The 12,791-nt window shown below is 45.2% G+C and overlaps 1 protein-coding gene and 1 long non-coding RNA gene across 3 annotated transcripts in view; one reads left to right on the top strand and one right to left on the bottom strand.

The window, feature by feature from the left end:
• TSPAN14 (tetraspanin 14) overlaps nt 1-3,417 on the bottom strand; it is a 46,921-nt gene extending 43,504 nt beyond the window's left edge. Inside the window, exon 1 of the mRNA XM_079975741.1 lies at nt 2,943-3,417. The gene's annotated coding sequence lies outside the window, so the exon portion shown is untranslated. The remainder of the gene's footprint in view (nt 1-2,942) is intronic.
• A 5,151-nt stretch (nt 3,418-8,568) lies between these two features.
• On the top strand, nt 8,569-12,659 carry LOC307215984. 2 transcript variants are annotated; one of them, XR_013838842.1, is made up of 3 exons: nt 8,569-8,644; nt 8,980-9,024; nt 9,925-11,142. It is a non-coding gene; the product is annotated as an uncharacterized lncRNA (long non-coding RNA). The 2 variants fall into 2 exon arrangements; XR_013838841.1 differs by lacking the exon at nt 8,569-8,644 and adding an exon at nt 11,149-12,659 and having other exon boundaries at nt 8,936-9,024; nt 9,925-10,153.
• The last annotated feature ends 132 nt before the right edge of the window (nt 12,660-12,791 follow it).

Here is a 12,791-nt window from a genome sequence, read left to right as displayed (position 1 = left end):
CTTGGTTCAGGTGCACATATCTTGGCTGACTAACCCCCTAACTATTTGAAGTTTGTTTAAGATCCTGACTTGTGATCCTAGTAACCACAGTTTCCTGGTTGGGATGTAACAACAAACAATGGTTAATCTAAGAATTCCTAGATTTAGTTGCATCACAATAGCCTCCCCCCTTGGGTGTTCTCCATGTGACACACTCTCAACAAGGCCTCCTCTGATTGTCTTAGAAGCAGAAAGACGTACGAGAGAAGAAAATCCCAAAGGTATGCAGGTTCCAGACCATATAGACCATAAACATAATAGCCAGCAGGCTAAAAATTGTGCATTATAGCAAAATTTACAAGTACTTTCCACACAATCCCATTGTGCTGTAGAAACAAAGCTAAGAGGCATAGCCTTGAACTTTTGTCACCCAACTGAAAGCCACCATTTGCAGAACAGTGACACATTATGGAAACCACCCTCTTGCTGTACCCTATGGCACTATCTGTGAGGAATTGGTTACTGAACAAAAAGCAGCATTCATTGTGTGACCATCCTATGGCACTGAGACTCCACAAATGTGCAGTCATTTGCTTGACTTTAGGTCTCAATGTCCTCTCTGCATCGACTGCTAAGAGCTTGGCACATGGATGTAAAGATTCAAGTGTAAGCGAGGAAACTGAGGATTGCTGCAGGGAACCCATCTTCAGTGGTGCTCCTGTCATTACACCAACACAGGATTTGGCCCTTGGCTAGCTTCCAGGTCTAGAACTACAACAGGTCCTCCTTCCAAGCCACCACAGATTGCAGGTGTGATCCCTGTATGGGACAGCTGCATATTCAGGTTGGACGAGATGATCCTCAGGCTCTCGTCCAACTCTGTGATTCTATGGCTCTGATAGTACCATTCCACACCTACAATGTTTCACCCCTGTTCAAGGAAATAGGCTCTGTTTTTATTCAGAAATAAATTTAGTCTGCCAACTAACAAGAGGAATTTAAAATCAGAGCTGCTAACTATGAAGTAACTGGAATGCTTGGTGACTCAATGGGAAGTACAAGGCAGGGAGTGGTTGTGTCTGAAGCATCAGCATATCAGTACCAGATGAGACTTTGCCTTGCCTAGCAAATCCACAGGAAGGGCCACTCCCAAGAGTTGCAAGGTTTTATCATTTTGTGTCCAGGCAAAACTTTTCTGGGCAGTGCCACCTTTCTCACTTTGCACAGAGCACCCAAGAAATTCAGGTTACCCACAATCCCATTTTCCGGTCTCCCAAGGATACCCTGTCCAGCAAGGGTACCTTTTCCAAGGACCCAGCCTATCCACAGGAACAACCGAACTGAGTGAGCACAATGTGGAAGAAGATAGCTTTCTACATGCAAGAAGTTATTCTCTGTAAGTCTGCAAATTTCCCTTTACAAGTCCCTAATCCCCTCAAAAGAGTTCCAACTCGAAGAGTGGTTTAACACTGAATCCCTCTTCCCAGGGAACTCTGCAAATTGTAGCACCTTTAACAAACTACACTCCCCCCACCCCCATTCTTTGGGTGAGCCCATGTCTGTTAAAGTGATATGATCCTGCTTTAAATGTAAAGTTCAGACAGGGCCCAAGAAGCTAACCAGCCTAGTAGCCAATTCTTCCTTCACCATAGACAAAAGGGCAGCATCCTCTACTGCACAGGAGGGCAGGCCACATGAAACGAACACCTTTTCTTTCCATCCTGCCAATGTACTCCACCCTGCCTAACAGTAGGGCCGACATGCAGTTAGCTGAAGACAAATAATAAATTCAGTTGGATGGTTTAGTTTTGAGCCTACTAAGTTGTCATCATCCTATGAACAACAACAAAAATGTTAGCACATTTGCAAAGCTAAGCAGTACGGTTTCAAATTGAGTGTAGGACCACATTTTGAGATTCCTGCTTTCCAGGGGGTTAGACTAAATGACCCTTTCCAAGTCTACAATTATATGATTCTATGAACCTCCATTTATCGGATGCAAAATGTCTCACTACTAGTACACTATTAGTTTACTACTAGTTTTATCAGGAAAAAATATAGTGTCGCTTATCTGAACTTTTCACCTAAAAACAAGCAACTAAGTAGTTCAGAAAGCCAAAGGGATGAGACAGGGTGTGGCAAATAAGTCATAATTTTCCTGTCAAATGAGCTACGCAAACACTCAATGGGAAGCCAGGAAATTGCTCTCAGGAAAAGGTTCAGCAGAACTGAATTCAGTTTTCATGGGAGGAGGGGGGGATACCTCTCAAAACAAGTTAAAGCTCCTCTTCCCCGAGTCTGCCGATTTAAATATTTCAAAGGAGGGAAACTTTAAAAAACACACACACTCATCTGCCTTCCCCAACGGAGAATGAAAGAAACAAACCGCTGATAAATAGGACAGTTTATTAATATGTCAGGGAAAAGATGTGTACGTTCAACAGGAAAAGCACTTTAAGTTCATCAACCCTTGAGTTTCAGTCTTTTTTTTTAATAACAGGAGCATCCATGTGAAACTAAGGGGCCGATTGTTTTTAGATGCTTTCACCCGAAATCGAGTTAAATAAAGGAGGGGAAGAGAAACGACCCAGCTCCCAAAACCGATACAACAATACACAAAATTCCGGTTTTGGTTGCTTTCGGAACTCGAAAGCGGAAAACTCTCTGCCCAAGCTGAACTTGCTATGGGCCTTCTGAAAGCCCTCCCCGTTTCCTGAAAGGCCCTGCAGCGCACCAAGGGGGGGTATATGTATATATATATATATATATTTGTCCACGTTCTGTGAGCAACTCGATCCCAGTGGGCAAGGCTCGCGCAAGAGGAGGCTTGGAGCGGAGAACAACAAAGCGAAAGACAACAGGGTCGAGAGAGAAAACCAGCAGTTAAAGTTCTAGCAACAACAACCGGGTCGGGCAGCAGAGGCGAGCGCGCAGCTCAGGAGCGCACAGGAAACCAAACTTACCAAGTAGCAGGGAGCCTGGCAAGTTTCCACCAAGTTGTGGGGGGAGAACCCCGAAGTGCCTTCGAGGAAGAGACCAATTCAGCTCCTTTCGTGCTTTAAGCGTTCCATGAATCCGCCTAAACGCCACCCAAAAAGCGAGCTTGGAGAGGAGCGAGGTGGGCGTCCGGGCTGCCCTCGTTGCGCGCTGCCTCCGTTCTTGGGCAGGACAGGAAATCTCCGGCGCAAATCTCGCCTGGCCACGCCTGTTTTACAACCCGGCGCGCCCTCCCCCACCGGCGTTTCTTTCCTTTCTTTCTCTCTCTCTTTCCCTCCCTTCCCTAGTAAAAGGGAAGTGCGAGGCTGGGGACAGCGAGCTCCCTCTCCCTTCCTGCGCGCGGCATAACATCCGTCGAGCCGCGCCGCGCCGCGTTTTGGGGAGCCTGGTTGCAGCCTTGCGCGGAGAAGCGCCCCGAGAGCAAGGCGTCGCGCGTCCCTCTTTCTGCAGAGGTGGGGGGTCAGGAGTGCCAATTTGAATAAAATATTGAGGGGGCAGGTAAGCCCCGCCCAGCATAATCGATCACATGATGCTGCGTATTCATACTATTTGATTGGCAATGTTCGTCAACTGGGGAGGGAGGAACCCCGTTAAATATTTTATCGGGGGGGGGGGCAAAAACCCCTCCACCCCTAGGAGTTAGTTTCTATGGTGGGGGTGTATAAAAAAAATGCGTGGCCAGGCATCATTAGCTCAACCCTTCATCCCTGACCACTGGTCCCCCTGCTTGCTAGGGTTGATGAGAGTTGTAGTTCCATAACATCTGGGGAGCCAAGGTTGACAAGGGTTGAGCTAAGAGTATCCTCACCTGGCAGAGTCAGAGATTTCTAAGTCCTCTCTGTGCCCAGTTGCTGGTGGCACAATTTAATAAGGATATTGACAAGTTGGGATGTGTGCAGAGGGGAGCGACCAAGATGATCAAGGATCTGGAAACAAAGCCTTATGAGGAATGGTTGAAGGAACTGGGTAAGTCTTGCTTGGAAAAGAGTGGCTGAGAGGAGGTATGACAGCTATCTTCAAATATCTAAAGGCCTGTCACATGGAAGATGGCGCAACCTTGTTTTCTCCTGCTCTGGAGAGTAGCACCCAAACCAATGGATCCAAGTTACAAGAAAGGAGATTCTGACTAAGCTTCAGGAAGAGCTTTCTGACTGTAAGAGCTGTTCAGCAGTGGAACAGACTCCCTTTGAAGGTGGTGGACTCTGTCTTAATGAATTTCTATCCCACCCTCAAAGAGCTCAGGATGCCACTCACCATTCTCCCCTTCTTTTTATCCTCACAACAACCCGGAGAGGCAGGTTTGCATGTGGACGGTCCCAGACTCTATCCCCAGCAACTTTAGGTGAGGCTGGGAATGCCAAGTGGGTATTGCAAATGGATGCAATTAAAGACATTCCTATAGAATAACTCAATCCGTAACTATGAGCCGTGGAAACTCACAAACCCAGAGGCAGCATATCACTGAATACCTGGTGTTGAGAGCAGAGAACAGGGGAGAGAGCTGTCACATTAATTCCCTGTTTGCCCTTCTCAAGGGTCCAGAAGAGCCCAGGCCACTTCCAGCTTTTGCATGCCAAGCCATGGTTTAAATTAAAAAATGACAGCACACTGAAACAAAATAAGGTGCCAAAAAAAGAGTGAGTGGTTTGTTTATGATAAAATCAGCTGATCTTAGAACATATGTTCACCATGGTCTAATAGCTATATTTCCTCCTATATACATAAAAAGTTAAGGCTGTCACCATCCAGTCCTCCATTGGAAGATTTGTCTCAGCGCAATCTTGGGTTTTCATGAAGTCAGCATGGGCAAGAGAAGCAAAAGAGAAGGCATGTTTCAAAATGGTGGTTTTAAACAAGAGCAGGAGTTTGAATAAACCAGGGGTGTGGGACACAGAAGAGCTGTGAGAATATGGGGAGCTTGAAGGGGCTGTGAGTGGATAGGGGTTGGGGTGGGGGGAGGGGTGCAGGTTGGCAAGTGGTGGATTAGTGAGCAACACAAGCAGGGGTGGTGGCCTCTAGTTATTCTTAAAGTTTTTAAGTCTGATATGACAAAATCTATACTGGTTAACAAAAACCATGTCTTTTACCCAGTGCTTTTTTCCAGGGGAACACAGGGGTCCGCATACCCCTAAACATTTTGTGAATCTTTGTACTTTTGTCCATTTACTGTATTTATTTTCCCTGATTTGAACTGTAAAATGGTGATTTTCTTGAGTCAAAATGAGAGTACCCCTAAACATTTTTTTAGAAGAAAAGCACTACTTTTACCAAATCAGTTCCTATTTGCTTTAACTTGTGCTCTAAGCTGAGAGTATGTCACATTTTGCTCTGATAACCTAGGTGGGGACTTGGGTAATATGGCGCCCTGAGTGAGGACAAGCTTTGGTGCCGCACCCCAAATACTTATTATGTTCGCAATAATTCATTTTGGTACAGTTGCTTTTTTATCAGAAGGCACCTGTATACATATAGGTGTTGTATTATTAATGTTGTTGTTGCTGCTGTTATCATTCGCACTGCCCTAAATCTGAATAAGCATAAAAAGAAGTTGTGAGGCTTATCAAATGCCAAAAAATTAACAAGTGTCTAAATTCGAGGCTCTATTGGAGTTTGAGGCAACTCACTGGCCTGCCTTTGCAAGCTTTCTGGAGTCATTTATAGCTGGCTGCTGTTGCTGGCAGAATGTGGGCACTTTCGATCTGACTCAGCAGGGCCCTTCCTGTCTTCATGACTTGCAGCTGGTCCTGACGAGAGAAGCAGGCATGTCTGGACTAAAATGAGGCAATCTTTTCCTATCTGCTGCACCCTTTTCTGCTTATCACTTGGCTCCCACACAGCTGGTGCTGCCCCGGTTCTTATTTCATTGACCACAGACTGGAAGCGCAAGGGCACGAACCTTGCGCTGACCTGGTGATAGAGAGCTTGTGGCTGCAGGGTGGGGTCCGCGCCTTTATTTCCCCACCTCTCCCCATACTTCTTCTTTCTTTTTGGTGATCACTTATAGCTGAGTAAGATTGTCTTCCATAAACGTGGTTTTAACAATGAGTCCGTAAGTTACTGTGGGGGCCAATTCTATATCCACACATCCTTCCACAGTGGGGACATTGGTTTCCGGGCGGGAGTTGATCACAGTGTGGATTTGCCAAGCGTACCTTCCTTGAGTGTCTTCAAAGCCCATGACACCTTTGGTAAAGGCTGTTCTCCAATTGGAGCACTCGCAGGCAAGTGTTTCCCAATTGTTGGTGTTTATACTACTTTTTTTTTTTAGATCTGCCTTGAGACATTCTTTAAACCTCTTTTGTTGATCACCAGCATTACGCTTTCCATTTTTAAGTTCGAAATAGAGTAGTTGCTTTGGAAGACGATAATCAGGCATCCGCACAATATGACCAGTCCAACGAAGTTGATGTTGAACAATCATTGCTTCAACACTGGTGATTTTTGCTTCTTCCAGTACACTGGTATTAGTTCACCTGTCTTCCCAAGTGAGGTGTAAAAATTATTGGCGACACCATTGATGGAATCTTTCGAGGAGTTGGAGATGGCATTTATAAGTGGTCCATGTTTCACAAGCATACAGTAAGGTTGGCAGTACAATAGCTTTGTAAAAAAGCATTTTGGTTTCCCTGCGAATGCCCCAGTCCTCAAACATTCTGCACTTCATTCGGGAGAAAGCCACACTCGCAGAGCTCGAGCGGTGCTGGATTTCGGCATCATTGACTGCCCTTGTGGAAAGATAACTGCCCAGGTAGGAGAAGTGATCAACATTTTTCAATGTTACATCATTAAATTGGATTTGTGGCGCTGCAGAGGGGTTATTTTGTACTTGTTGGTGCATCAATTTGGTTTTTTGGATGTTGAGCGATAGGCCAACTTTTTGTGAGCTTCTGCGAAGATATTTAGGATGGTTTGGAGGTCATCCTCTGAGCGTGCACACACTACGTTGTCATCAGCATACTGAAGCTCTATGATAGAAGTTACGGTAACCTTATTCTTTGCTTTCCCCGTACACCCAGGTACTGTAGCATAGACAAATGCCACAAGCCACGCTGAGAGGTTAAAACAGCAGAGGAAGGCTGGGTGGAAAGGATAAACATGGCTGTGCTCCGAGGGAAGGGCTGTAGCTCAGCAAAAGAGCATTGTCCCGCCTGCAGAGTCAATCCTTGGCATCTCCAAGTAAAGAGAGAAATAGAGAAAGAGAAAGAGAATCTGAATCTGAATTTTTTGAGTGAAAAATCTATATATGCAACCATCCTTTCTGGAGTTTGAACATCACAAGATGTTCTTGCAGGCTAAAAGATTTTGATCTAGGCCTGTCTGGATATCACACTGATTTGACTCCCCATCCTTCCCCAAGCCTGGCCTGGAAGATACAATCCTTAAATCCAGGCATAACATAGTCCGATTTTGATAATTCACTGGCGCGATGTACTCTACACATGAACAGTGACGATCACCTTTTTTCAGGACTGAGCCCTGAATTGCAAGCGTGTTCTTCTAGGCCCTGATATACCCTCATTTTTTGTCTATTGGTTGGAATACTTTGTGCTTTTAATTGAGAAGGGGAAGGTGTTTTTGGATAATGAAAAGTTAGATTGGTGTTTCGGGGGAGGAAAACCACATGCAACTAGAAGCAAGTGTTCCCCACATTTTAAGAGCTTTTTTGTGTTTAAGGGTGTGTGGTTTTGGCAATTGTTTATGTTTAAACAGTATATGAATTCAGAAATGTATGTCATGAGGCATGGCTTAATTTCTAAAAAGAAATAGAATCAGTCTTGTCTGAAAAGCATTTTTGGACCCTCTTACATCGAAGTTACATGGACTGCAAGAAGATCAAACCTATCCATTCTTAAGGAAATCAGCTCTGAGTGCTCACTGGAAGGACAGATCGTGAAGCTGAGGCTCCAATACTTTGGCACCTCATGAGAAGAGAAGCCTCCCTGGAAAAAACCCTGATGTTGGGAAAGATGGAGAGCACGAGGAGAAGGGGACGACAGAGGACTAGATGGTTGGATAGTGTTCTCAAAGCTACCAGCATGAGTTTGACCAAACTACGGGAGGCATTGGAGGACAGAAGTGCCTGGCGTGCTCTGGTCCATGGGGTCACGAAGAGTCGGACACTACTAAACGAGTAAACAACAACAACACATGGAAGTTCTTTCCTGCCCATCGATGTGCACATGATAATTGATGTCTTTTAGTAAGGAGACCCTGGCACTCTGCACGTGTGGAATGGCACACTTTCTTAATTAAGTGTTGTACAGCGAAGTTACAAATTGCAGCCCTACAAAATCAAAATGTCACCAGCCAGCATTAATTTCACCCTGCAGTAGCAGAAGATTGCAGATAAAAACATGTGTAGGTAGCCAGCAGAGGTCGCTGTTGTAACATAACTGCCATTACTATAAAATATTAGGCTGCCGGTTGGTTATATTAGTTCAAAGAAGAAGAAAAAAAATCCAAATGGGGCTTTTCACAATTTTACTAATCAGATCGATATTTTGACTCTTCCAATAAATGATTCAGGTAAAAATATGTCTTCAGCTTAATATTTCCCGTCACCACTTTGATGACTTTCAGTCCTTTTTTCTGGTTTCTTTAGTACAGCGATAGATGATTCACAGTACAATCCTAACCAGGACTACTGAGACATGGGGCTTACTCCCAGGTAAGCGGGGTTGGATTGCAGCCTAAGACTGCACTCCTATGGCAGTTGCCTGGATTTACCTCCAAGCAACAGGCACACGATTACACTATGAATCACCATATCCCAAAATTCCAACCTGCAAAACAGCTAAGAAGTTCCCTTAACTGTGTTTATCCAAGGGGGAAAAGATGTTTATCAGATTTTGCCTTCTTGCTAATCCACATTCTTGCAATATATGAATCAGAAACCCTTTAACACTCTTCACAGGTATTTTTGCACCAGGAGGAAAGCAGGAAAGGGGAATTATACACCTGTAATGGGAGCTTTTTTTCTTTCTCTTTTCTTTTTTTAAATAGCACACTAATAGGAAGATGATGTCCCATATGGAGTCTGTGCCTCAGGTAAGTGCTTCCTATTATAGTAGGGACCAGCTGGGTCATAGCAACTGCTGGGTCAACTTGAAGAGAGACTCCCTTGATGTCTGATTGCAGCATTTGAGAACCCGATCTTGCAGCCTTAGTACCATTTCCTCCTAAGTTTTCTTCCTATTGTTATTTCCTTCCAAAAGTCTCCAACATCCAATGTTGTTCCTTACACTAGTGAAGGAAAGGGAGGGTGGGGGGAGTGCATTGCCCCCGGCACCATCGGGGAGGGGGGTACCATCACGGCTGCCCTCTGGACATGCGCCGCGCACCCCACCACCACGCCGGGCGCCACGCCCCTGCGAGACATGTGCCACACCCCCACGGGCAGCATGCCACGCCCCCTGGGACACACGCATGCCACGCCCCTACCTGCTCTCCGCCCCTGGAGCATGTAGCTTCACCACTGGTTCCTTATAGACAGGGAAGGAAACTTCCCGTTCCACCATGCACTTCTGCTTCTGGCAGTATCAATCATCCTAAGGATTCTGCTTTTATGGCCAAACGCATAATCTCTGTTCATCACTTAAACCAGACAATTTATAATTCCCCCTTTCCCCCCAGAAAAGTCTAGAACAAGCATCAATATGCACAAACAGCCTCTAACAGCCAAGGAAGTTTGCTGCATAATAGGCTGTTCAGGGGATACGGTTCCTAACTGAACACTGTTAAAACTATGTTGCTCCCAATAACACATCCTGTGTGGAGTTCTGGTACTCAAGTACTTACAACAGAGGTATAGGATCTCAACATGGCTTGGGATGGGGGTGGGGATGCTCCTGTGCTGTTGAACATAAGCACCACATACTTGTAGCACATTTGAATTGAGAAGCTGTCTAGTTTTTCTAAATCTCGCGATCTCCTCTCTCTTTCCTCCAGTGGTGTACCATGGGTTGCCAGTGCCCAGGGCCGCTTGGAGCGGGCTGTGGAGGAACACGCACATTAAACTAATGGCATCTGTGTCACCCAGGAGATTGCTGCCGCAGAGATCAGAAGAGTTGTTCTGTTGTCTGGAGAGGTCTCTTCCTGGTTCACATGGAGAAGCCGTTTTCAATGGAGCCCATCAACGGAAGCGTGAAACTGTACTGAGGCAGCACCGGGTGTTCAAGTTTTGAGCCCCCTAACACTTTTGCACCGGGGGCAAATGCCCTTGTGTGTCGTCCCCCTCACACACGCACACACACTACACCACTGCTTTCCACAATTTCCTGCCTGGAGATGAACAGTGAGGGGGCATGAAATTAGTGGAGGGCGTATACGTAACTCAAGCCTCTCCTCCCAAGGCCTTTTCCAATTGGATCAGTGGCCTCTGCCCAAAGAGGAGAGGCTGAACCATGTCACTTCCAGGGCAAATTGTCTACTTAGCTTGAGCAAATCTGAGCTGTGGAACAGTTATACTCAGGTCAGCTTGACGATATCTGCACTGACTGGCAACAGCTCTCCAGCATTTTAGGCAGAGTCCCCCCACCCCCAAGCCCTAGCTGGAAATGCCAGAGATTGGAAATGGGACTTCTTGCATGCTCAGTAGAAAAGGATGCCTGTGGCTTGCCAGCTGATTATGCTGAAGTCTACGTTGGCAGCCATTTTGTGACTAGCTCTGCCCCTGCACCACCATTTTGTGACAGGCGGGCCTCACTAGTTTTCAGTCGTCTCACGTGGGCCCCAAGGCTATCAAATTTTCAGAAACCCCAGTTCCAAGGGAAAAGCAGGAATGTAAGAAGTTGAACACCACTGTTATGTATTGGGTTTAACACTTTTTATGTTACAAGGTGCGTTCTAACCAATCGTATAAGTGTTGGTAGACGAACGTTCTAATGGCAAGTAAGCGCATGCACTTTCAACTGTCAACAGTTCATGTTGTGGCTTTTATTGAGTAGTCCTGTGAGTTCGGGTTTTGTTTTCCTATGAGTGAGCCATTGTCACTGACAATGTTGAATAACCGTAGTTGAGGAACTTATATTGCCTTGGGCTTCTGACTTTTTCTGCACATTTAACAACCACCTTGCCAGTTCTGCAGTACAATTCATCCCATCCTAAGACTGCTTGCACCTTCAAAAAACAGCTACCATTGGAGTCCCATTGCACATATATGCATTAAATAAGTGGACCCGAAGCCTGTTCCCATGTGGAAAGAATGTGTGAGGGGGCTGTAGGGCTGTGAGCATGCGCCTCTCCCGTTAATGCTTGCAACAGCCATGCCCCCTCCCCCCAAAATAATGAGTATGTGGTTTAATAGATCAGTGCTGGTTTATTTTTAAAAAGGAATGCTATGTGGCAAGGAAGGGAGAAGCAGTCTAAATTATCTAAGACAAACACATCTTTCCTCAGTTGACAAACAGAGAATGAAAGTTCTCCCTGGAATCTGTATTTGTTGTGGTTGAAGGCAGTGTATTTAATTATCTTTGGGATAAGATGCACTTCTCAACTGGTTATTGAGACTGCTGCAAAATAACAATGGGGAAAGTGACCTATGCGCTGGGGCAGAGTAAACACAAATGAGGACCGACATGGGGGAGGTGGAGGGACGACACTCGTTTGTGTGTGTAGAGTAAAAAATAAATAGAATTTCAGCACAATTTTATACACTTGCCCTCATGTGCCAAATCCACACGAGTCCTTTTTGCCCCAAAGGAGTTGCACAGGAAATTGGGGCAACCAGCTGGGGTCATGAGGAGCGAAGAAACAAGGCATGTTCTTTTTTATTATCTATTTATGGTGCAATCAGCGCAGTTATACACAACCCGTTTCTATGCTGTTTGTGCCCAAGAACGGGCGTACTGCTTCGTTCCCAATTGGTGCGTATCTTTTCCCTTCCTGCTGAAATCCAGTAACTGTTCATGCCACAAATAACATTTGGGGGTTGTGTGGTTGGCATCCTGGTTTTGTCGCAAGAGTTGCCCTCCTGAGGGCAATAAAAGCAGCAAAACGGGGGAAGCATCACAGAACAATGAAGCAGAATTATATGTGGATGGTGGTGTAAATCTACCGCTATCGTGATATTATTGCACCATGTTTAAGAACAACGCTGCAAGAAGACACTTCTCTAGAAGAGCCCCGAGACTTCAAAAGCAGTTCTTGCTTCAAGCAGGTTTGTAAAGAGATATGCAATTACAAAGCCTGCCTTTGCCAGAATGCTCATTTGGGCATTGCAAATGCTTCACCCCTCTACGTTTTATTATAATGAAAACTAAAAATAAGTTACTCTTGTGGAAAACGCCCTTTGCCCAGAGGGCTAATCGAGATGTGAGTCAGGAGATCCATTTTCGGAAGGTGCTGGGGTTTTGCATGTTTTTTTTAAATGTTTTTTTTCCAAAGCTGTAGTAGCAGCCAGGAATACTGACTGTTTTATTATATGACAAAAGTGTCTCTCACTAAATGTAAATGAACTGTGAAAAATACTAGGTGTACCTTTCCCTCTATCTTTGTTTTGTAACACAGAAAAACTAATAAAAAACAGCACATTAGGAATTTTAACGCCTCCTTCCCAGTTCTGCTATCCCAACACAATTCCCTCCCACAAGGTTGCAATTAATTATTTTTAAACCCTCCAATGAAATCTTTAATTAAAATCATTTTTTCAAAAAAAGAAACATTCGAGAAAGCCTGATGACAGATCTCAAAGATCACAGGTAGTATGACACTTGGCCCAGCGAGGGAAAAGTTCTACAGGACTGGGAGCTATGATGAAATAGGGGCTGGTTAGCAAGTTGACTTTAAAAAGCTACAAAACAAAAACCAGTTGGGAC

This window comes from Podarcis cretensis (genome assembly GCF_951804945.1).
Source record: "Podarcis cretensis genome assembly, chromosome: 5".
NCBI classification, from domain to species: Eukaryota; Metazoa; Chordata; class Lepidosauria; order Squamata; family Lacertidae; genus Podarcis; species Podarcis cretensis.
This window is presented reverse-complemented; position numbering and strand designations above follow the sequence as displayed.